Source organism: Protopterus annectens, chromosome 8.part0, assembly GCF_019279795.1.
Source record: "Protopterus annectens isolate FY-2018-M chromosome 8.part0, PAN1.0, whole genome shotgun sequence".
Taxonomy (NCBI): domain Eukaryota; kingdom Metazoa; phylum Chordata; order Ceratodontiformes; family Protopteridae; genus Protopterus; species Protopterus annectens.
Window position 1 is genome coordinate 1331887588 of NC_056741.1, and position 24783 is coordinate 1331912370.

The 24783-nt window shown below is 42.7% G+C and overlaps 1 protein-coding gene across 1 annotated transcript in view; it reads left to right on the forward strand.

The window, feature by feature from the left end:
- SMURF2 (SMAD specific E3 ubiquitin protein ligase 2) overlaps window positions 1-24783 on the forward strand; it is a gene marked incomplete in the record, with an annotated part of 2869016 nt that overhangs the window by 105567 nt on the left and 2738666 nt on the right.

Sequence of the window (24783 nt, forward strand, 5' to 3'; positions counted from 1 at the left end):
GCAGATGATTTAGTACTGTGAGCAGTGAAAACTGGTTTTGAGCAACTGTGAGAGATTGGGAAGATTGCTTGGTGCCTTTTATACAGCTTGATCTCAAAGAAATAATCTGCACATCCCCTGTGGAAAGATTTCAAGTAAAAACCTGTGACTGATTATTGTAATCAACACTTTCACTTTAGCAGCTGAACACTATCATTAGATGTTTAAATAATGTGCCATTGATGTGTTTTTTTTTTTCATTTTGTATAGTTGCTCCAGTTTTTTCATTGTTGCAGCTTAAATGTAGATAGTTAAAAAAAATCTCACAATTAAAAAAAATGTGTAAAGGACAGCTATGCCATGTCTACACTTTTCCCCAGAGTGTATTTTCCTGCATAAAGAATAATCACCATACTGTCATACATTAAGAAAGCATGACTTCATAGTTTAGTATCCTCTGTACCATTTTTACAGTTATCAGCTTCCATAGTGCACAGTATGTTGGAACTGAATTAAATATCATGATACTTCCTTTAGCAGTGTATGTCCCTTAAAAGTGCATCATCTTGCCTTTCACATCTGAATTTTTTCCATGTTTACCTGTAGCTCTTTCTTTCATACACACTGAATTCACAGCAGTTTGATTGTGCAGTCATATAAAGCTGCTTTGTTTCTCTTCCCTGGGGCCATGAAGAGCCTTTTGTAGTATGAAGGTGAATAAACATGATATTCACTGGCAGCATCTTCACTAATTAGGTGAGCCTTGCAGTCCAGGAAATATGATAACCCATAGGTTCATAGGTTTTTATACTAGGCTATCTGCCCTAAGGCATTTATAAGCCTAGCCCAAAGTTTTGTGGCTTACGCCACCCCTTATATGAAAAAATACTGTCCCCATTAGTTTGTTGTGCCTCTGTCCAGCAGTGACACAGAGACGATTCCCGGGGTAAACCTATGATCTCCCATCCACAGGTCAAGATTTCTCTTGAACAGAGCCAGCGAGGTGCTCTGCCTCACATGGACCGGGATTTTATTCCACAGCATAGGGAGTCTCTGAGTGATAACTCTATCCCTCCAGCACGTCCTATTTATATCCGTGCTAAGGTTTAAGTCGCTTGCTCTAGTGGTTTTGGTGGATTTGGATTTTTTGAGGTGGAGCATGTCCATTAATTCCGGGTTGGACATGGCCTTGTATGTCAGGCACATGTCACCTCTGAGCAGATGGTATGCGACTGAATAGAGCTGGAGTTTCTTCAATCTGGCAGCATATGACAGATTTTGGAGTCCCTTTATCCTTTTGGTGAGGAACTTTTGGGGTCTCTCCAATTGCTGCAGATGTCGGGTGAGATACATCCCGAATGGTGCATTGTACTCGATCATTGGTCTGATAAGTGAAGAGTACAGGGAACAATGACCTCACTAGATCTGGATGTGAATCCTTCATGATCAGGTGGGCAATGTAGAAGGTCTTTCTAACCACTTTAGCAACGTGAGTGTCAAAAGAAAGGCCACTGTCAACCTGGGTCCCCAGGTCCCTGATAACCTCTTCTGTGCTTAGTGGATTGCCACCTATATGGTAGCTTGGGGTTACCTTGTTTTTCCCGAAGGGTATGACTATACATTTTTTGGCGTTTAACTTCAGGCCATGGCTCTGGCACCAGCTATCTGTTTCCGTGAGTCCCTTCTGAAGGATATCCGTGCCCAATGCACTTTCCACTATGCGCCCAGTTTGCAGTCGTCTGCAAACTTTGTCAGCCAAAGTCCTCCCATGTTGGCCTGTACTTCTGAGAAGTAGATGCCGAACAATAGGGGGCCAAGGACCGAGCCCTGTGGGATGCCACTTGTGACCGGCTTGGAGTCTGACATAGCGCCAGCAACTCTAACCCTGTGGGTTCTGCCCTTAAGCCAGTTTGCAACCCATCTTGTGACATATGGGTTTACATTTAAGCTGGTAAGTTTTTCTACAATAACCGAGTGGGGTATTGTGTCGAAAGCCTTTGCAAGGTCAAGGTAGGCTGTATGGACTGCCTTTCCCTCATCAATGGCCTTGGTGACTGTTTCGAAGAAGTCGACCAAGTTCAAAAGGCATGATCTGCCCTTGACGAAGCCAAACTGGGTCGGGTCCAATGTCTGCAAGTCCCCTATATCTTTGTTTATGAGCTCCATTATGATCCTCTCCATAGCTTTGCAGACTAGACTTGTTAAGCTTATGGGGTGGTAATTACCAGGGTCCGTAGAGGCACCGCCTTTGTGGAGTGGGACCACAGTTGACGTACGCCACTCCTTGGGCATGTATCCTGTGGTAAGGCTGAGATTAAACAGCTGCCTTATGTGCGGGTTTAATTCCTCATTTAGCTCGTGTAGCACACAGCCGGGGACACCATCCGGTCCCATTGATGCTGTGTTTTTAGCTTTAGAGAGAGCAGCTTTCACCTGCGCATTTGAGATGTCTGGGAGGCTACACTCCGCTGGGATAGTTATCTCTCCTTTAGGGGAGGGGGGTGAAGTTTGCACTGAACCTGTCTGCCAGTATGTTGGCAATGTCTATGGGTTCAGTGATTTTTGTATCATTTTGGACTAATTCTGAGCTTATCTGGGAGTTTCCACCCAGGTTCCTAACATAGCTGAAAAAGGCCTTATGATTGTCCTTTGAATCCATGGCAATTTTTCTCTCAAAATTGGCCTTAGTTGATTTTATGAGTGCTCGTATTTTTTTACTAATAATGATCAGGGGTGACTTCCCTTTTATGGACTCTGGTATGAAAGGAGAGGAAAAGGACAGGATTGAAGCTTACAAAATATCACTTTTAAAAAACACAGTTATCTTGCATATTTCTTTACCCATCTAGAAAGAACTTTAAAACACTTTTTTACAGATGGTGTAACATTTATAGGAAACAAATATGTAAAGGTCACTGAAAAAAAAAACATTACTGACATTTTTACTGAGGCTTCTCTAACCTTGCAGTATTTCTTACCATAATTCTCAGTGAATTGAACAGTAATATAACCAGTATGATTAGGGTACTGTAATGTCATTAACAGTGCATTATAAGCAACCATTAGCTTTCCAAGAAAAAAAAATGACATTAGCATGTGTAACCCCATGAGAGTGTTCAGAGCTAAAAAAAAAAAAAAACAATAAATTAAAAAATAAAGTTAGTATTAACTAGTTATTGTGCTACTGTCAGGTTTGGTTTGTGTAAAACTTCATTCCCAGTTGATAAAGTAAATATAAAATATATGTATGTGCATATATGTATGTGTAAGTGTGTGTGTGTATGTATGTGTATATGTATGTATACACATACATACACACACACACAATTTTCTGCGTGTAGTGTTCCCTAAACAACATTGCAAGTCTTTCTGCCATCAAACTAACTTGTTGTAAAACTGCCCTGTAAAGACTGCCATTTGTATTGTCTGTTTTGTTTAGGGTGGAGGCCAGGATGTTCATGCATATGAACAATGCAGTCTTCAGAAAGAAGACCATCTTTAAAGTGAGCCACACGTCTTGTGGCTGTTATCTTCTGGCTTTACTTTTGAGGATGCTTACCTCTGTGTTGGTAGATCAACATTCTTGGAATATTTTACTTGTGTCATTCTTGTTTTGTTGTTTGAAGAAGGGAAGGAAACCAAGGAGTTTGAGACCTAGACAGATGTTCGTGTTTCACTGCTGCAGTCATTACACTTGGGTTATCCTGCCATCAGGCGGTCCTGCAGTCGGCCAGAGTTCCAAAGTCTTGGTCCGGCGTCGGTTGTTGTCGCCTCTTCCCTTACATCAGTGCGTCAGGGGTATATAAGATGCAGCCAGCGCCATTTTCTTAAGTCTTTCTTGCCGCGCGGTGCCCGAAGCAAAAGCAGTTCGCAAGTGCCGGTCAGCCGACTCCTGAGATATCAAATTCGATTTCAGAACCGAAGTCTTCAATAAAGCAAAGTACCCCGTTGGGGAAACTTTTTCTTCCCTTAGACCCATGTCAGTAAAAGTTAATAATTGTATTTCTTGTGGGAAGCAAATACCTCATAAGGATTTTTATTCTTACTGTATTCCATGCCTAGGCCCAGATCACGACGTCACTAGTTGTCGGTTTTGTGCTAGATTTAACAAGTGCACTATTAAACGTTGGTTTGATTTTGCTCGCCATTACTTTGGCCGAAGATTTAATTTTACCATGCCGTCGGAACAACCGACGACCGCAATGTACAAAAAAGGCAGAGACAAGGATAAGGACAGGCATCCGAGGTCCAAAACTGACAAAGCCTCTTCTAGGCCAGTCGCCGGTTTTCAGTGAGGCGCTTTCGCAGCCCCTGACACCCGCTACCTCAGAGCCACAGGCCACAACCGACTCCCACGTGGAGGTGCCTCTGGATACTCAAGGTGTTGGGCCTATGGAGACTAACCCTTCAGATGGGTCCGGAGCCGCTGAGCAGGCATCGGCTTCTGAGGGTGTTTTCAGACCTTCACAACTTACCATTAAAACTACAGCCAAGTCTAAAACTCCACTAAAGACAAAGAAGCAAGTACAGCATTCACCTGGACAGGCCTCCATGCCTAAAAAACAGATGCTCAAAATGGCCGAAGACTTAATTACTCTGATCAGGGGTTCCCATCCCCCTCTTGATAAAAGGCCTAGGCAGGATACAGACTATGATTCCACTGACCAGGTTTCCATTTATTCTGATTCCTCTTCAGACCAGGGATACTCTTTACCCCCGTATGAGGACTCTGATGCTGAAGAATCAATTCCTTCAGCCACTCCTCCTGAGGATTATTCTTTTGGGGAAACTTTACGTACCATGAGGGAGCCATTGGGAGGGCCCGGATTACTCAGAATCAAAGAAAAGGCTCAGAGACTTTCTTTTATTGCCTCAGCACAGGCCCCTTGCTATTCCGTCAGTGTTGGATATTGTGGATAATGTGTTCTCTGAATCCAGTTTAAATCCTGATTATTTACCCCCTACTCCAGTTAAGCCAGACAGGTACTACAGAGTCCCTGACTCCCACAAATTTCTTTATAAAAACCCTGCTGCTGACCCAGAAACTATTTCCCAGGGTCCCAAAGGGGTAAAGGCTTCCACAGCTAAAATTCCAGTTCCCTCTGACAGGGATTCTAGAGCATTAGACAGATGGAGGGAGAAAGTTTACACTTATGCAACTTTAGCAGTGAGGGCTTTAAATTGCCAGTTTCACATGCTTAAATACCAACAATATTTAATGTCTCAGTTAAAACAGAAAATGAGTACAAGTGCAGAACATCCTGACTACAAGGAAATGCAGGATTTATTGCATGCAGCTGAACAAGTGGGAAAACATACTTTACAATGTGGTTTTGATTCATTAGAGGCTTCTTGTAGAGCAGCAGTTACAGAATCTGTGATTCGAAGGCATGCTTGGTTAAAAGAACAAAGTTTACCAGATCATGTTAAGGCAAAATTATTGGATGCTCCTTTACAGCAAGATATTTTATTTGGTGTTAAGGCAGTGGAGGTATTAAAGAAAATGGAGGATAAGGCAAAATCTAAGCAAACAGTGAAGGATTTCTTACAGGTACAGCCACCTCGATTTAGCAGAAATTGGTCTACAAAGAATTCGTCCTTTCCAGTGCTAGACAGACCACAAAGAGGCAGATACAGACGCCCAAGAGGCAGACCTTAGCACCAAGGCTCTTACAGACCAAGACAGTGGGGTGCTTCAACCCCAAAAGGAGGTGAGGACAAGTCACAGCCTTACAGGAAACAGTCCCAATGACTTTCCCCTTACAATGCCAAACTCTTCCCTTTTGGCAGCTCCCTTAGGGGGAAAAACAGCACTTTTTACACAAAACTGGCAAGCAATCACCCAAGACAAATGGGTTCTGAATATTGTGTCTCAAGGTTACAGGTTCCACTTTCACACTTTACCAAGGCTAAAAGGAATGCCAGACCTGCCACAAAGTCAATGGGCAGAGGCACAAAAACAAATTAAAGCCCTCCTGGATATGAGAGCTATTCAAAAAGTGCCACAGCAGGAACAAGGGTAAGGATTTTACTCAAGACTTTTCCTGGTCCCCAGAAAGGACAAAGCTTGGAGACCCATATTAGACCTTTCTACTCTAAATACGTACGTGGATGTTCCAAAATTCAAAATGTTGACACTACAGCAGCTACTTCCCATGTTGGGCAAGAAGGCTTGGCTTGTTACTTTGGACCTGAAAGAGGCATACCTGCATGTCCCTATCAGACAAAATTGCAGAAGATACCTCCGATTCATAGCTGGTTCAATGCACTACCAATTCTCTGCACTGCCCTTTGGCTTATCTACTGCGCCCAGGGTCTTCACAAAGTGCCTGGCACCAGTAATTGCATTTTGCAGACAAAAAGGAATTCAGATATATCCATACCTGGACGACTGCCTGATTCAAGCAGAGAGCAAGGACATTCTTCTACAGCATCTGGCGTTTGTAAAAAGGTTGCTAATTTGCCTAGGGTACACAGTAAACGAAAAGAAGTCAAAACTAGTGCCCTCACAAGAGATAATATTCCTGGGTGCCAGCTTAAATACAAAGGCCCAGATGGCTTATCTCACGCCAGACAAAGGAGGACAACTGACTCAGTATTTTCAATTGATGGCTACAAAGTCCCAACTCCCTGCAAGAAAAATTCTGCAGGCCTTGAGATTCATGGCGTCCTGCATACTACTAATTCCATATGCCAGACTGCATATGAGGAAATTACAATGGTACCTAAAAAGTGTTTGCACTCAACACTCTCACAGCTTGGAAACAGTAATACCACTAATTCCCTGCCTACAACAGGAGTTTCGATGGTGGGCACAGGCATGTCACCTCAACAACGGTCAGCCTTTCACTGTACCCACAGCCAGGCAGACTTTAACAACAGATGCTTTGAATTACACCTGGGGAGCACACATGGCAGGAAAATTTATTCAGGGCAGGTGGGCCACAGACCCAAATGCATCTCCACATCAATCAAAAAGAGATGTTGACTGTACAAAATGCCCTAACAGCTTTCAAGGACCTTCTGCATCCAGGACAATTATTATTAAAGACAGACAACACCACAGTGATATGGTACATAAACAAGCAAGGGGGCACTCAATTCTTACCCCCTATGCAGACAAGCCATGACCTTGTGGAACACAGCTCTAACTTATCAAGTTCATCTGCAAGCACAATTCCTGCCAGGAAAGAAAAATACTTTGGCAGACAACTTAAGCAGAAACATCATGGATCCTCACGAGTGGAAATTAAATCCACAAGTCTTCAGCATGATAACGCAAAAATGGGGGTGCCCGGACATAGATCTTTTTGCCTCCCCACTGAATTGCCAACTACAAAAATTCTGCACAAGGGCTTATCACACACAAGCATGGAAAGTGGATGCTCTTTCGTTCAGCTGGAAAAGCCTAAAAGTTTATGCCTTCCCACCACTGCCTCTCCTTTCAAAGGTACTCCTAAAAGCCAGACAAGAAAAACCACAGATGATCCTGATTGCTCCAGACTGGCCCACGCCAACATTGGTACCCAATCTTAAAGAACTTAGCTCAAGGCCCACCTTGGATTTTGCCTCAAATTCCACACCTACCGACTCAACAAAACAATCAGATTCTGCACAGTCAGCTCAAAACCTTAAACCTGGTTGCATGGCAGATTCCTTAGCCAAACGGACAACACCTCCTCTAAAGCTGTTATGGATGTCATTTTGGAGGCCAGGAGGCCTAGCACCAGGAAATCTTACTCAGAAAATTGGAAGAGATTCTGTGCCTGGAACCAGGCTCAAAACCTTGACCCTCTTGTGCCAAACATTCCTCAGATACTATAGTACTTAACTGAGATGCTGGACAAAGGACTATCCTTCTCATCCATCAAGATCCATGCCTCTGCCATCTCGGCTCATTACAACACAGATCCTCCTATTTTCTCTCATCCATTGCTAAAGCAGTACCTCAGAGGGGCTAAAAACATAAGACCACCCCGGAGAGCACCAACACCTACTTGGGACTTCAATTTTGTCTTGGAAAAACTCACTTTACTTCCTTTCGAGCCAGCCAATTCAGCAGAATTAAAATGTATCATGGAAAACTGCTCTGCTTCTGGCAATAACCTCAGCATGAAGAGTCCCAGAACTACAGGCACTAATGGCAGTGGAGCCTTTCATCATTTTTCACCAAGACAGGGTTTCTTTAAGAACAAAACCTTCTTTTATGCCTAAGGTGGTATCCAGTGTGGCTCTTAACCAAACAATTCACTTGCCAACCTTTTATCCAAATCCCTAGAATAAAGGGGAGAGATTTCTACACTCCTTGGACATACACAGACAATTACATTTCTACTTGGACAAAACAAAAACTTTCAGAAAAACTGAACAGTTGTTCGTTTCATATGCTGCAGGATCACAGGGAATGTCCATTTCAAAGCAGACCATTTCAAAATGGATAGGACACTGTATCCGGTTCTGCTAAACACAGCATGGAAAACCTGTACCTAGTAACAGAAGACCATATTCCACCAGGGCAACTGCCACTTCTACTGCCTACCTTAGAGGAGTACCTACCAAGGACATTTTGGAAGCTGCAACTTGAGTCCAGTGCACACCTTTACCAAGCATTACCACTTGCCTCTTTATTCTAGATCCAGAGCTGGCTTTGTCACTGCAGTGCTTCACGGCCTCATAGCCACACCAAACCCTCTATAGAACCAGCCACCCAAACTCAGCTTTGGGATTCTACCCAAGTGTAATGACTGCAGCAGTGAAACATGATAAACATAGTACAGTTTTGTACCTACCATAAATGTAGATGTTCGAGTGTCTTAACTGCTGCAGTCCTGGTTACCCACCCGCCATCCCCTCTTTTTTACCTGGGTCATATCTATACCTTTCTACACTCTACTACATTTTTGGTGTATTTACTGGTTACTGAAGGTTTTGTTTTTACATTATTGTATGTTTTATTAGCAATAGGTATTGCCTACCTTTTTGAGGGCACCTGACATCTGGGGCAAGAAAAACTGAAGAAAATGGCGTCTGCTGCATCTTATATACCCCTAACGCACTGACGTCAGGGAAGAGGCGACAGCAACCGATGCCGGACCAAGACTTTGGAACTCTGGCCGACTGCCGGACCGCCTGATGGCAGGATAACCCAAGTGTAATGACTGCAGCAGTGAAGACACTCAAACATCTACATTTATGGTAGGTACAAAACTGTACTTTATCCCTCTTAAGCCTGCATCCCTTTGGCTCTGAGTTACTCCCTTCTGACTGAGGAGGTTGTTCTTTTTCTGTGGTGTATGCTCCTCTAATTTTAAGATAAGGTCCATGTTGAGGAAAACAGCTATAGCTATTGAAATTATGATGTCAGTCTCTACCTCAGTTCTCTGTACAGAGGTTTGTGTTGTAAGGAAAGACATGCCCTACTACATGTTTCCAGTCACCCAGAGTGGGTGTTTCACAAGATTTACCTTTCCTGGTTAAGGAGTATCCCCATCCTTTTGTCCTTTTAGTTGAGGCCAAATTACAGACTGTTATGTTGGGGCCATCCATAGGTAAGATTGTTGTATCAAGACTTCGGATGACTGTCTCGTTACTAGATGCTGGAGAGAAAGCAACCAAGGCTAAGAAGCCAGCAGGGTAGATTCAATCTGCTCAGTTGCTTTTTTGATTTTCATTTAATTTTTGTTACAAACTGTTTGTGATGGAGTACATTGCTGTGCTCCAATATCTATCCAGGCTGCTGTTGATCCATTTGCTTCTGACTCCGAGGAGATGTTGGATAGAAAAGAAAGCCACCCTTCCATCATTCCTGTAAGACTTGGTGAGGGGAGGTGGAGGCTATAAAGCCAACCATGTACAGTCTTTTGGAATGTGAAAGAGATGGTCATGATTACTATTCTTTATACTCCCCATCAGAAGATGCTGCATTTGTAGATACTCTTAACTTAATGCAGGAGGACATTAAATATTTGGGGGAGGGCAGGAAAATGTCCCTCTTCAAAAAGAGGTATGTTGAACTCTTTAGGTATTGAACAGCATTGGCCTTCTAGTATTCATTTGACATGGAAGCCTTTGAAGAAGTATTACATGGTGCTTTCTGGAAAACAGATTAACAGACTCCACCTCCCAAGATAGTGAAAATATTTTATTGTTTTTAGTTGCAATGCCAGCATTTGTCCAAGAACTTTGTTGTAGGTCTAGATGGTATTTCTCTGCCATCATCTGGAATGTCCAAAGTTGAAGCAGCCCTGAACACTCTGCCAGTGACAAGAAGAGCAGAATTTTAGATATGTTTGGCAATTGAAGAGTATACATCTTGGCTTCCACGAGCAGTGAGGATTATCTGTCACCAAACCTGTATGATACAGTGTTTGGGTGGGCTGGGGTGGGTATCCTTATGAAGATCAGTCAGTCAGTTGCCTAAGGGCAGTTATGAAGTCCTCCTTTCTCTCACTCAAAAAATAATTAATATGATGGAGCAGCTTCTCAGTGCCCCCTTAGACATGAACAGCCATTCTTGGGGCTGTCTTCACAAAATATCTTTAAGATGCTAGAGTCAAGGGAGAAAACAGTGCAACAGGTAAATAGGGCTTTACCCATTTAATTTCCAAGTATCCTTTTAAACCTTGGCCATGTTATAGAAAACAAACCAGGTAGCAATAGAGAACAGTATGGGGAAGTCCAGAAAAAAAAAAAACTACTGTCCTGGATGGGAGTCAAAACCATCCTTTACAGCATCAGGGATACATTCCCCTCACTTCAACTTTTGACAACTTAAGATAGTGACCTTTTTGCCGAGCTCCTTTTTGTTTCCCTCTGACATCCTGGGAGGTGAACGTGTTTATAAATGGTAGTGAATTTGCCTGACATTTAACTCAATGGAAGTAGAGTGCCCACTGGGTATACCATAGCATTTGCTCAGTTTTCACCACACTAAAGTGCATTTTTTTATGCCAAACGTCCAGTTACAGCATGCAGTTGTGCACCACACATAATTGAACAGTTGCTGAGAATACAGTGATATCTTAAAGGAGGCATGCTGTAACAACCCTCCTCCTTTTTCCATCCCAGAATCCATCTGGATTTTCTTCAGTAGTATCCGTCTTCCCTACCAGGCTAATGAAGGTATTGCACCTTCAAAAGTGCTAATGCCGGTAGTGTAAGATTCCCAGATGTATGCTGTATTGTTTGCTCTTTGTAGTGACTTAATACTGCTGGTTCATGAGTTTCCCACTGAGGACTAAAGAGCCATGTAGTAGATTCCCCTCAGCAGGAATGTAACTGACATTTAAATTGAAGATGGCTCCACAGATTTTTCAGATTATTGAACACATGTGGGGCTTACCACAGTTGGATCTGTTGGTCACACCACACATCTTGGCATTCCATTTTAAACCCCTTGCTTCCAGTGTCCTTGAGACTGTTTGAGGAAGAAATTCTTTGTCATTTTTGTTGACTGAAGCTTTATTTTACACCTTCCTTCCATTCCCTCTGTGTGAGAATCTCTGCTGCTAGTTCTGCACTTTGAAATTTTAAAGGAGATAAACATTTATTTCATCGTGGTTTGGTGTTTCCTACATTTTAACACCACTCTGGGACTATTTACAGGTTTTTCAATATTTTTACGTAATTTCTGAGTCTTGACCACATGGAGTCTGGCATCTTGAAGTAATTCAGATTTAGTCTGTCTCTAATGCAGTGCTTGTCTGTAAAAATTTACGTCATGCAGACATCTGTTTTCATAAATCTTCTGCCATTGCATTGATTTTAAATGCATACACTGCTGACTTTCAGTCAGTTTTAAGTAACATTTCATGCCATTCAATGACTACTTAAAACACAGTCCAAATCCCACAGAACAGACTTTCAAAGTGCTTTTTACTGCTGCTTATTTTTAGAATGGCTAAATTGCAGCTTTTGTGAAGCCTGAATTGTACTAATTTGACTCCTCTCCCATCCCCCTTCACACCTAACTTCCCTAGCTGTCAAAGTGCTAAGGATAATTTGAGCTGTTACCTGCTGTGATTGACAGCTCACAGTAGGAGACTTGACTCGTGTACAGATTCCTTGTTCTAGCCTATACATTCTGTATGGGTAGGGGAAAGACCAGGGAGCTGTGACATCACAGCATGGGTGGGTTTTTTAGGACCGTCATGGTGATCTCAGTTTGGGGAGGGAATTGGCCAGAAAACTACCTGTATTTATTGGCCTTGATGACATCATTGAATTGGAGACTGCTGCAAGCATTTCCAGGGTAGGATAAAAAATTTTGAAAGTGAAACTACCACAGTACAGTAGGGTACTGTTCTAGTGGAGAGAGAGTGTCAACTTAAAATATTTTAAATGTTGTATTATTTATTCATAGCATGGGCAGTAAAGTAAATAGGGAGGAAAAAGGACAGAGAAGTTGGGCATTTAATAATAGAATCCCACTGTCTACCTTTAAGTACAGGTATTAAAAAAAAAAAACATAAAAGATTCTGAAACTTGTTGCTATACTTGAAGCCCCTCTATACCCTCATCAGATCTGTTAGTTGGAGTTGAGGGAGCAGTCTTAGCTACTATAGTCTTGGAGTTAATATATGTTGACTCAATTTGCACTTAAGTACCCACAAAATGTCCAAGGATAGTAAGTGATTTAGAAAGAACTTCTCAAGGTGAAGTGAAACTAAGCCTTCCTTATAACTGCAACTCCATCTTGGCTGAGACAGCTTTGGATGTTCTTCATATGGATCACTGCTGTAGTTGCCTAGGCCATAAGGGTTGTATCCTGCTAAGGGTATAAGAGCTGATCAGCTTCCAAAGCTTCAGGATGCCTTCCACCCATCCAAACTGTTGGGGAGCTTGAGCTGAGCAGACTAAAAGACAGGCTTGTGTGGCAAGCCTTTGAGTTTTTCTGCCACCAGTGAGAGTACTCTGCAGAATTTTGAGTATCAATGGGTGGCTAATACTGATCTATTCCTGGGCAGATAAGTTCCCTTTGGGGAAAAACCCTTCCACTTTTCTTTTTATGAAAGAAATTGTACATTTTTTCTGTAAAATGAAATTTTGACACTGATAACATGTTATTAGTGACTGTCACATTACTTTTAAATGAGAGCATCACTTTTTCACTTTTCTTAAAAATTGCTAAAACTACTTTTTCCTAAGTCCTTTTTACTGTGTTTTCATGGGAAATGGTTACTGTTTCATTACTAACCTGTTTTACTGACTACTGCCACTAGACTTTCCAGGGAGTACAGCATTTTTTTTGGCTTTACCATGGAACAACCTGCCTGTTACAGAGTTCTTCCTTCCAGACACAAAAGAAGAAAATTACTAAATGGCCTTTGTTACCACACCACGTTGCTGAAGTACCTTGGACACAGACAGGTGATTATTCTGTGATGAAAACTGGTTCTTCAGACCACTCGTTTTTCCCCTGGCTCCTGCTGATGTAGTTCCTACTGCCCCCATGGACCAGGAGTTGGATAAGTCCTCTGCAGCTGTTGGAGTACTCTTGTAAGTCTTCGGGGAAGGGGCAAAGAATGCCAGTCTGCCTTGGCAGAAAGCAATACCTATCCCTAGTGAGGTTTTTTTCTGACAAAAGAAGGTCTGTTTGTACAGAAATTCCTGTCAAAAATAAAGATAAACATAGACATATGTTTTCTTGTAACTCAGCTTCTTCAGACAGGAGTAATTTATTAAGCCTAGATCATGGATTAGTTGTTTCTTGACCCTTCCTATGTGCATATTTCTGGTAAAAGAAAAACAATAATTTTTTGAAGAGATTCAGGAGTTTGAACTTCAAAATGATTGTGTAGGGTCAGAGTATGTGAAATTTTCTGATTAGATTCTGAAGTGTGTGTGGCTTTGGACAGTCTTTTTAAAGGATTCTCTTTCTCTAAACTATTTCCAGAGTGAATCAGTTGTTTCAGTGGAAAAAACATTGGTGATTCTTAGTTCAAACTCTCTCTTTCCCTCCTGTCGTTCTGGTAGAATTTCCATAGCCTACTCCTATTCTCCACGTTCCTTGTACTTTGGAGTTGTGGCCTACATCTTCCCTGACAGCCAGCCTGCTGGCTTCAATAAAGCAGATAGGCTGTTTGAAGTTCCTCAGTCTTTTAATTTTTTTATACATTCATCCTAGATTAGACCCAGCAGCTATTGCTGTCGTGAATCCATCTGCTCATAAACATTTGATTAATACTAATCCCTCTCCCTCTTACAAGGATGGGAAGGCTTTTGATAGATTTGGGGAAAATGTAATTCTTCTGCAGCACTTACTTTTAAAATTCGCAGTTGTCATGCTCATATGTTGAAGTTTATGCTTGCCTCTTGTAAGAGTATGAGGATTATTTTGGCATATGTTTCCTTTGAGGAGAGATTGGGTTTGTGTAACTTAGTTGCTTCTGTGTCTCAAGAGATTGACCACTGTTTAAAATGTGTATATGATTCTGCTGATATCACTTCCAGGGCTGTTGCCTCTGGAACTGTTAGAGATTGGCTGCATACTCAAGTTTCCCAGAGGATGTCAAAAATGAAATTTTGAATTCTCCATTGGATAAGAGACCTAGCTTTTTGGACTTTGTGCTGCAGACATCATTAAAAATTGTGATGAGACAGGAAGGCTGATTCAAGGGATCTCTGAGTTTTCAGCCCTCCTTGTCTGTGTTTGGCAAGATATTCAGTGCTCCACCTGCAGCCATCTATGTAAAAAAACAAAATAAAATGGCAAGCTGCTGGTAAGCTAACCTTAAAAAGCAATGGCAGGGAGGTTCCAAAAAAAAGGCAGGACCCCCCCCCACACACACACACCCCAGAACAGAGGACAGTGTAATTCAAGTCTGAATAAGACTATATGACTGAATTCTCTGCTTCCCTGGCAGTATTTTAATCCTTCCAGAATGTTTGAACCTCCATTTCTGTCTTTGACAATAGGTAGTTTCAGACAGATGGAGTCTGAGAGTAGTCCATTAAGGTTACAAATGGCGGTGGCAGTCTCTACCACCTTTTTAAGGCATTCCTTCTCACTCTGTAGTTCTTAATCTTTTTTTTTCCTTCCTGTAATTCAGCATACACTCACTCAGGGAGTTATAGTAGCTCCTCAGTTAGGAAAAGGATTTTATTCAAGGATGGATGTTCATTGTGCATACAGCTGCAGTCATAACAGATGGGTTCTCCTGCCGTCAGGCGGGTCCTCAGTCAGCCGAATTCCAAAGTCTAGGTCCGGCGTCGGTTGTCGTCACTTCTTCCCTGACGTCAGTGTGTCAGGGGTATAAAGGAACCAGCCAACGCCATTTTCTTCAGTCTTTCTTGCCGCACGGTGCCCGAAGCAGAAGCAGTTCGCAAGTGCCGGTCGGCCAGCTCCTGAGATTACGAAAATTTGGAAACCGAAGTCTTCTTAAAAGCTAAGTACCCCGTTGGGGAAACTTTTCTTGCCTCAGACCGATGTCAGACAAAGTTAATAATTGTATTTCTTGTGGGAAGCAAATACCGCATAAGGATTTCCATTCCCTCTGTATACCTTGTTTAGGCCCAGACCACGACGTCTCGGTCTGTCGCTTTTGTGCTACATTGAACAAACGCACTATTAAGCGTCGGGCGGAGTTCGCCCAGCATTATTTTGGAAAAGCATTTAACTATACTATGTCGTTGGATACTCCGACTCCGGTTTTGTCTAAAAAACGCAAAGACAAGGACCGACACACGAGGTCCGCGGCCTCTGCCAACACCACGCCAAAGCAGACTACACGTGGTCCGGTTCTCAGCGAGGCACCTACGCAGCCCCTGACTACCGATAACACTTCTTTGACGGTGTCTCCTGTGCCCGAGGTCGCAGGCTCCTCGGCCCACACCCCGACTACAGATACCGAAGCCACTCTTGGCGTTGAAACTCAGAATGTGGACAGGTCCACCTCCACTCAAGGTGTCTTCAGACCTTCCTCCTCTTTCTCCATCAAGGCTTTCACAAAGTCTAAAGCAACCATGCACTCTAAGAGACCAGCTACACAGGGCCCATCTCCAGGCCCCATGCCTAAGAAACAGATGCTTAAAATGGCTGAGGATTTAATTACTCTTATCAGAGGTTCTCAGCCCCCACCGGACAAAAGACCCAGAGTGGAGGAAGATTCCCCCTCCTCTGATCAGGGCCCCATTATTTCAGAGCATTCTGATGATCAGGGACATTCTTACTCCCCTTTTGAAGACTCTGATGTGGAGGAGTCCATCCCTTCTGTCTCCCCCCCAGAGGATTACTCATTTGGGGAAACTTTGCATACCTTAAGGGAACACTTCCACTGGGAAGGCCAAGATTATTTAGATTCCAAGAAAAGGCTTAGGGAATTTCTCTTGCTACCTCAGCACAGGCCTCTGGCTATACCTCCTGTCTTGGACATCCTAGATGATGTTTACTCGGAGGCTTGCCTTAACCCGGACTCTCTACCTCCAGCCCCAGTTAAGCCTGACAGGTACTACAGGGTTCCTGACTCACACCAATTTCTATACAAAAGCCATGCTGCTGACCCAGAAACCATCTCACAGAGCCCCAAGGGAGTTAAGGCCTCCATTGCTAAAAATCCACTACCTTCCGAGAGAGACTCCAGATCCTTAGAAAGGTGGGGAAAAAAGGTATATACCTCGGCTTCCTTATCCATGAGGGCCTTAAACTGTCAGTTTCATATGCTAAAATACCAACAGTTTTTGTTACCACAATTGAAAAGTAAAATGTCACAACCTGAACAACCAGACGTGAAGGAGTTGCAGGATTTGATGCATAGTGCAGAACAAGTGGGTAAGCATACCTTACAATGTGGTTTTGATGCTCTAGAGGCCTCATGTAGAGCTGCTGTTACAGGATCAGTCATACGTAGGCATGCCTGGCTCAAGGAACAAGCCTTGCATGATCATGTCAAACCTAAATTACTAGACACCCCTCTTCAAAAGGATGTTCTATTTGGTGCTAATGCTGAGGAGGTGTTAAGGAAAATGGAGGAAAAGGTTAAATCAATGCAAACTGTGAAAGAATTTCTACAGGTACAACCCCCACGTTTTAGTAGAAATTGGCCTTCAAAAACTGGTCCTTTCCTGCCACGGACAGACCCCAAAGAGGCAGATACAGGCGCCCGAGGGGCAGAGGACAATCCCAGGGATCGTTTAGAGGCAGAGAGTGGCAAGCTCCTACACAAAGAGGTGGTGAGGATAACTATGCAATCTTTCAGAAAGCAAACCCAATGACTTTCCCCTTTGCATGCCAACCAAGTCTCAAATGGCAGCCCCCTTAGGAGGAAAGCTGGCATTATTTTCAAAAAATTGGCATATTGTGACAAAGGACAAATGGATAAACAGAGGCTACAAATTTCATTTTCACACCCTTCCAAAAAATGAGAGGCATGCCAAACCTGCCACACAATCAAAGGGCAGAGGCACAAAGGCAAATTTACAGATCTCATAAACACGACAGCTATTCAAGAGGTACCTACGCACGAACAAGGTCAAGGTTTTTATTCCAGGCTATTTCTGGTGCCAAGGAAGGGAAAAGATTGGAGACCTATTTTGGACCTATCCATCCTAAACACATTTCTACTTGTACCAAAATTCAAGATGCTCACTCTACAGCAACTTCTTCCCATGCTGGGCAAGGAGTCTTGGCTGGTAACATTGGACCTCAAGGAGGCATACCTGCATGTCCCAATCAGACAAAATTGCAGAAGGTACCTCAGATTTCTTGCAGGTTCAACCCATTATCAATTCTCTGCATTGCCCTTTGGCTTATCTACTGCACCCATAGTATTCACGAAATGTCTGGCATCAGTAATTGCCTACTGCAGACTTCAAGGGATACAAATATACCCCTATTTGGACGACTGCCTGATCCAAGCGGACAGTAAGCACATTCTTCTGAAACATCTGGCTTATGTAATAATGTTGTTGAACTCTCTGGGATACACAGTCAACAAAAAGAAATCAAGGCTAATACCCTCTCGGAAGATAATTTTCCTGGGTGCCAATTTGGACACAAACACCCAGATGGCCTACCTCATGCCAGAGAAGCAGGGGCAACTAATTCAATACTTCAGAACACTAGCAGATTGCACCAGGCTGACTGCAAGGAAAATCCTGCAGGCTCTGGGATTCATGGCATCTTGCATCTTACTAATCCCATGTGCAAAGCTGCATATGAGGCAACTACAATGGTACCTGAAAAACATATGGTCTCAACACAGCCACAGTTTGGAAACAATAATACCACTAATTCCATGTCTGCAAAAGGAATTTCTGTGGTGGGCTCAAGCATGCCAAACAAACACAGGTCTCCCATTCTGCAAGCCTCAAGCAAATCAAGTCATCACAACAGACGCCTCGGACTACGCCTGGGGGGCGCACTTGACAGATCGGTGCATTCAGGGCAAATGGTCCCAAAAAGAAAAGCACCTTCACATCAATCAAAAAGAAATGCTAGCAGTAATAAATGCTATTATAGCTTTCGAGGACCTTCTACAACCGGGTCAGCTATTGATAAGAACGGACAACACCACAGTTATGTGGTACATAAACAAACAGGGAGGAACACATTCTTACCCCCTATGCAGACTGGCCATGTCACTTTGGAACATGGCCATGGACTTACAAATGGAACTACAAGCACAGTACTTGCCAGGCAAGGAAAACACACTGGCAGACAACCTAAGCAGGAATATGACAGATCCACACGAATGGAAATTGCATCCAAAAGTTTTTACAGAAATAATCCAAGAATGGGGAAGGCCAGACATAGATCTCTTTGCCTCCCACAAAAATCATCAATTGACAAAATTCTGCTCAAGGATCTTCCATCCAAAGGCCTGGAGAGTGGACGCTCTCTCTTTCAGTTGGACATCAATGACAGTTTATGCCTTCCCACCTCTGCCTCTGCTGCCCAAAGTTCTATTGAAAACCAGAGCAGACAGACCAAAGATGATTCTCATTGCTCCGGACTGGCCAAGACAACACTGGTACCCACTCCTGAGGAGCCTGACACATTCCCCTCCATGGGCCCTGCCTCTAATGCCTCTTCTTCTGACTCAGCACAGCTTCAAAACTCTTCACAGCCAGCTAAAAACACTCGATCTAGCCGCATGGAAGATTCCTTAGCATCACAACAGGCCCTACTCTCCAAGGAGGTGCAGGATGTCATTTTGGAGGCCAGAAGGCCATCAACTAGAAAAGCTTACTCCGCAAAATGGAAACGTTTTTGTGTCTGGAATGAGAAAAAGGGCCAGGATCCTGGAAAACTGAATTTACCTCAAATACTACAATATTTGGCTGAACTGCTAAGCAGTGGACTTTCTTTCTCCTCCATCAAAATCCATGCCTTAGCCATTTCTGCAGAATACAACACTGATCCACCTTTATTCTTTCACCCTCTCTTAAGACCGTTCCTCAGAGGGGCTAAGAATCTAAGACCTCCAAGGAAACAACCAATACCTGCTTGGGATCTTAATTTCATTCTGGAAAAACTGACCTTGCCTCCCTTTGAGCCAACTGCCTCATCAGATTTGAAATATTTGTCCTGGAAAACAGCTTTCCTTCTGGCTATCACCTCAGCTCGTAGAGTTTCAGAACTACAGGCTCTCATGGCTGTCCAGCCTTTTATCATCTTCCATCAGGACAGAGTTTCCTTACGAACCAACCCGTCCTTTATGCCTAAAGTGGTATCCAGGGTAGCTTTAAATCAGGCCATACATTTACCTACTTTTTATCCTAATCCTCAAAACAAAGGGGAGAGATTACTACATTCCTTGGACATCCACAGACAACTGCGTTATTATTTGGACAGAACAAAGCCTTTCAGAAAATCAGAACAGCTCTTTGTGTCCTATGCGGTAGGAGCTCAAGGAAAGCCAATTTCCAAACAGACAATCTCAAAATGGATAGCCCACTGCATACGCTTTTGCTATTCCTTTCATGGCAAAACTGTACCTACAGGCATTAGAACTCATTCCACCAGGGCCACAGCCACCTCTGCAGCCTTCCTCAGAGGAGTTCCTACCAAGGATATTTTGGAAGCAGCTACTTGGAGATCTGTGCATACCTTCTCCAAGCACTACAACCTACCATTATACTCCAAATCTAGTGCAGGCTTTGCCACTGCAGTCTTGCAGGGCATTTTGGCTCCTAGTTCCACCTAGTGCCTACCACCCCTTTCTTAGCTTTGGGATTCTACCCATCTGTTATGACTGCAACTGTATGCACGATGAACATAGTACAGTTTTGTACCTACCATAAATGTAGATGTTCGAGTGCTAATACAGCTGCAGTCCAGGTTTCCCTCCCTCCTTCCCCTCTTGGGACAGGCCTATAGGCTAACACATCCTCATACAACCTGATTGGGGTTTTCATTTATGATGTATTTGCTTGCAACTACTGTATTTTGATTATATTGCACTGCATTAGTACACAAATTTATGTATTGCCTTCCTTCTGGGGGCACCTGACATCTGGGGCAAGAAAAACTGAAGAAAATGGCGTCGGCTGGTTCCTTTATACCCCTGTCGCACTGACGCCAGGGAAGAAGCGACAACAACCAACGCCGGACCTAGACTTTGGAATTCGGCCGACCGAGGACCCGCCTGACGACAGGAGAACCCATCTGTTATGACTGCAGCTGTATTCGCACTCTAACATCTACATTTATGGTAGGTACAAAACTGTACTTTTCGGTGCCAAGGAAAGTAGAATTGATATTGTCGATTTTTCATTCATTGCTCAACTGTTGGGCTCAAATCTGACCCTCTGATCCGACTCTGCTGCTTTTTACAGATCGTGGAACACTGAAAGCTCTTGAGCTTCTCTAACCCATAATGCAGTAGTCCCCTACCATACTCCAGATCTCGTTTTCTGCTTTCGCGTTCTGACGTTGGTTGCTGTTAGCTCTCGAGTATTTCTTGTGTTCAGTGAGTATTTTTGAAAATTAATCTTTTGTAATCTTCTGTATTTGAAATTTCTATCTTTTCAGCATCAGTTTCTAAGGTTCTAGATTTTTTTATCAAACATCTTTGATGAAGGTGCTAGTTCAACTGTTAAAGTGCAACAACTGCAATTTGAAACTTTTACATTGGGGTAAACAGTTCATCATTAGCCTCTTTCAAACTTTGCAAGGCGTTTATATGAGGAACTTTTCTTCTTAAACCCCCTATTAAAGATCCATCTCCCCATGGGATTTGAATTTATTTTACAATCCTTGACCCAGTCTCCTTTTGAACCATCAGCCAAATGTGAATTAAAATTTCTAACTTGGAGAATATCTTTTTAGTGGCCATTACATCTGTTAAGAGTATCAGAACTTCAAGCTCTGTCTTCTAAACTTACTTACTTGATTTTTCATAAGGATGGGATATCTTTACAAACAATTCCATTCTTCCTATGATGGTGTCAGAATCTAGTAATAAAACTATAAATCTTCCAGTTTTCTTTCCAGATTTTTCAGTCAAAGGCAGATATATGCTGCATTTGCTGGATGTTCACAGAGAGTTATGCTTGTATTTGCACACAACAAATAATTTCAGGAAATCAGATCAGTTGTCTCCTTTTTGGATTCAAAACTGGGTAAATTGGTTACCAAAGTGACCTTAACCAAATGGTTGACAGATTTGTATTTCATTTGTTTACCAAAAAGCAGGTTTGACTGTCTCAGAACTTTTAAAATCTCATTCTACTAGGTCTATGGCAACCTGATCAGTGTTTTTATCCAGGTTTTCCTTGGGAGATATTTGTGCAGCTGCAACTTGGGTTAACCCTTGTACCATTATTGAGCTTTACAGATTGGATCTGGTCTCTGGGGTAGAGCAGCCTTTGGCTTTCGTTGCTCAGAAATATCTCTAGAGTCCTTCCAGAATCCAGGTAGCCAGGGACTCTGTCCCAACAATTGAGGAATGAATGAAAATTGACAATGTCTGATAACTAAGTTATGTATTCACTGTAATGTTCCATTTGTGGTGTTCATTTTCATTCTTCAACTAACCTCCCTCTGTACAACCCCCCCTCCAATTTGACTTCTAGATGGATCAGAAGATGCTAGAGTAACCAATGTTCTTTTGTTTGAGCTCCAGATACTGGTATTTGTCCTTTTCATATTTGCTAAAAGTCAACAAACAAGATCTGAGGTATGGTAAGGGACTACTTAATTGTGGATAAGAGAGGAGGTCAAGAGCTTTCAGTGTTCCACGAGCTGTGAAAAGCAGGCAAGTTGGATCCGAAGGAAGGCTCCAATCCCAACAGTTGAAGAATGAAAATGCTTTCACTTCACAACTTGTTGCCCCTGCTTTCTCATTTGAATTTCTTGGTGACCTTAGATTTAACTCCTATTTGCCCAGATTTCAAGCATTTCATAGGGTTTTTCTGTGTCTGGATCACATTATCAGTTCTCTGCCCTACCCTTTGGGTTGTCCACTGCTCCAAGAGTGTTCACAAATTATCTAGCTCTTGGGATAGCCTACTGCAGACTGCAAGGTGTCCACATTTTTTCTTATTTAGATGACTTTACCTTTGCAGTCCCTCTTTCAGTGTGTCAGGATTGGTAGCATATCTAAATGACAACTGCATAGTCTTTTTTGAGACCCATTGCTGCTACTGCTTTTGAAACTGAGTATCCTTATTTCACATTGCCCTTGTTTCTGTCTCCAAATCATAGTATTTTATGACTGTCTCTCTTTGTACGCAAGTCACTATAATCGGTGGGTGTAGCAGTTTCAATGATCAATGCTACTTTTGCCTTCTTTTCATGGAGTATTATATCTGGTTTTCAGGCATCTGTTTTTCAAACTGTTGGTAATGGGTGACCCCATGTGATATAGACTTAATTTTTGTAATGCTTTGTGGCTCATGTTTCTTATGCTTCTCTATTACTTCAGTGTTGTAAAGTTTACATAATCGCCAATGCTACAGTCTTCCCACATTATTATGCCTTTCAGTATAGAAGACCGTCTGCCATTAGTGTATCACAGCCAGCAACAAGATGTGCAACTGTTTCCAATTCTATTTTACAAAACCTTCATTTGTCTGATTCTCTCATGTTCAATGGATTTTGTAAATCAACATGTATGTAGTCCACTATCCTGGGCCACCAATATTAACCTTTCGTCTTTTCGTTTAATTTCACCTCTCCTTAATCATTCCTGCTTCAGCTCCTGATCGACATGCGGTTGCTCCAGGAGTTTTCTGTACTTGCAACTTTATTTATGCCTTTTCCACATTTCTTGCCTTCTCATCTGATCCTTCACCTTATATTCTTTCTGTTGTTTTTTTGGCACATTCAGTTGTTGCCAAAATTTTGTCTACTTTTGTTTTGATTTCCATTCCTGCTACCCACTGATATGCTTCTGCTAAACTAAGCAGGGAAGTCATCTTAGACTTGTTCTCCTCGTGTTTTAAAACTTTCATTATGTTTGGATTTTGAGGTCAGCAGATAAGTATGCAGTACTGTGATTGCAGATTTTGGAATTGATTACATGTATTGGAGGCCCATACCACCTCCAGAACGGGGAACATATAGTCTTGCCATGCATTTATTTATATAAATCATTTGATAAGCATAAAGCATTTTTCTTTTTTCTTGTCTAAATGATCCATTACCTTTTGGGGACCAGTCAGTCACTCCAAAACTCTACATGTTAGAACACAAATAGCAAATTGGTTTATAGCTTTGAATTTGTTCCTAGATGTCACGGCAGATATTCTTCATGTTTCATTGTTGCAGTCATCACACTTGGGTTATCTGCCTGCAGGTAGCCCTCAGTCGGCCCGAATACCAGAGTCTTGGGATTTCTGCTTCGGATGCTGTTGCCTCATCCATGACGTCAGGGGTATAAAACATGCAGCTTACGCCATTACATCAGCTTTTCTTGTCGTGCAGGAGCCCAAAGCAGAAGCAATTTGCAAGTGCCGGTCGGCAGCTACCTGAAATTTTTGTTTTTCGAGTTTCAAGCCTGAAGTCTTCTAAAGCGAAGTACCCCATTAGGGATCCTTTTTTCTTGCTATAACTGATGGCAGAAAAGTTAACAATTGTCTTGTCTGTGGAAAGCAAATACCTCACAGAGATTTTCATTCTTACTGCGTCACCTGTTTAGGCCCAGACCACGAAGTCCCTTGCTGTCTGTTTTGTGCCTTGTTCAACTCCCGAACTATTCGTCATCGGGCTTTCTTTGTCTCAAATTTATTTCGCTCTCATTCTCCGTATTCTGAAATGGTGTCCGTAAGCCGTCTGACTACCGACCTTCAAAAAAATGCAAAGATAAAGACAGACCGCATAGGTCCAAAACTGCCGACGACACTTCCATTAAGCTAGTTGCCAGTCCACCGGTACTCGGAGAGGTGCTTTTGCAGCCCCTGTTACCCACTTTTACAGATTCGCAGGCATCTACTGAGGCCCATTCGGAGTCCTGTATGCCGCAAGATGCTTCTTTGACTATGGAACCTGTGGATGTCTCCACCTTGGATGGGTCCAGAGCCGCTGTGCAGGCACCGGCTTCTAAGGCTGTATTTAGACCTTCCAATGTTGGTTTTCACCGACTACTTCGTTATTTACTAAATCTAGCTAATTTCTCAGGCCCAGAGTTTGTGCACTACGCTTAGGAAACTGACGACCAAAGCACATTCTCAAGCTCCCATGCCACAGAAACAATTGCTTAGAATGGCTGAAGACCTCATTACTTTAATTAGGGGAAGCCAGCCTACCCCCGCTAAAAGACAAATAATTGATTTTCCTTCTGATTCTTCAGACCAGGAGTCTGATGCCTGTGACCCCTGTGATTACCAGGACATACCCTTGTCTACCAATGAGGACTCAGATGC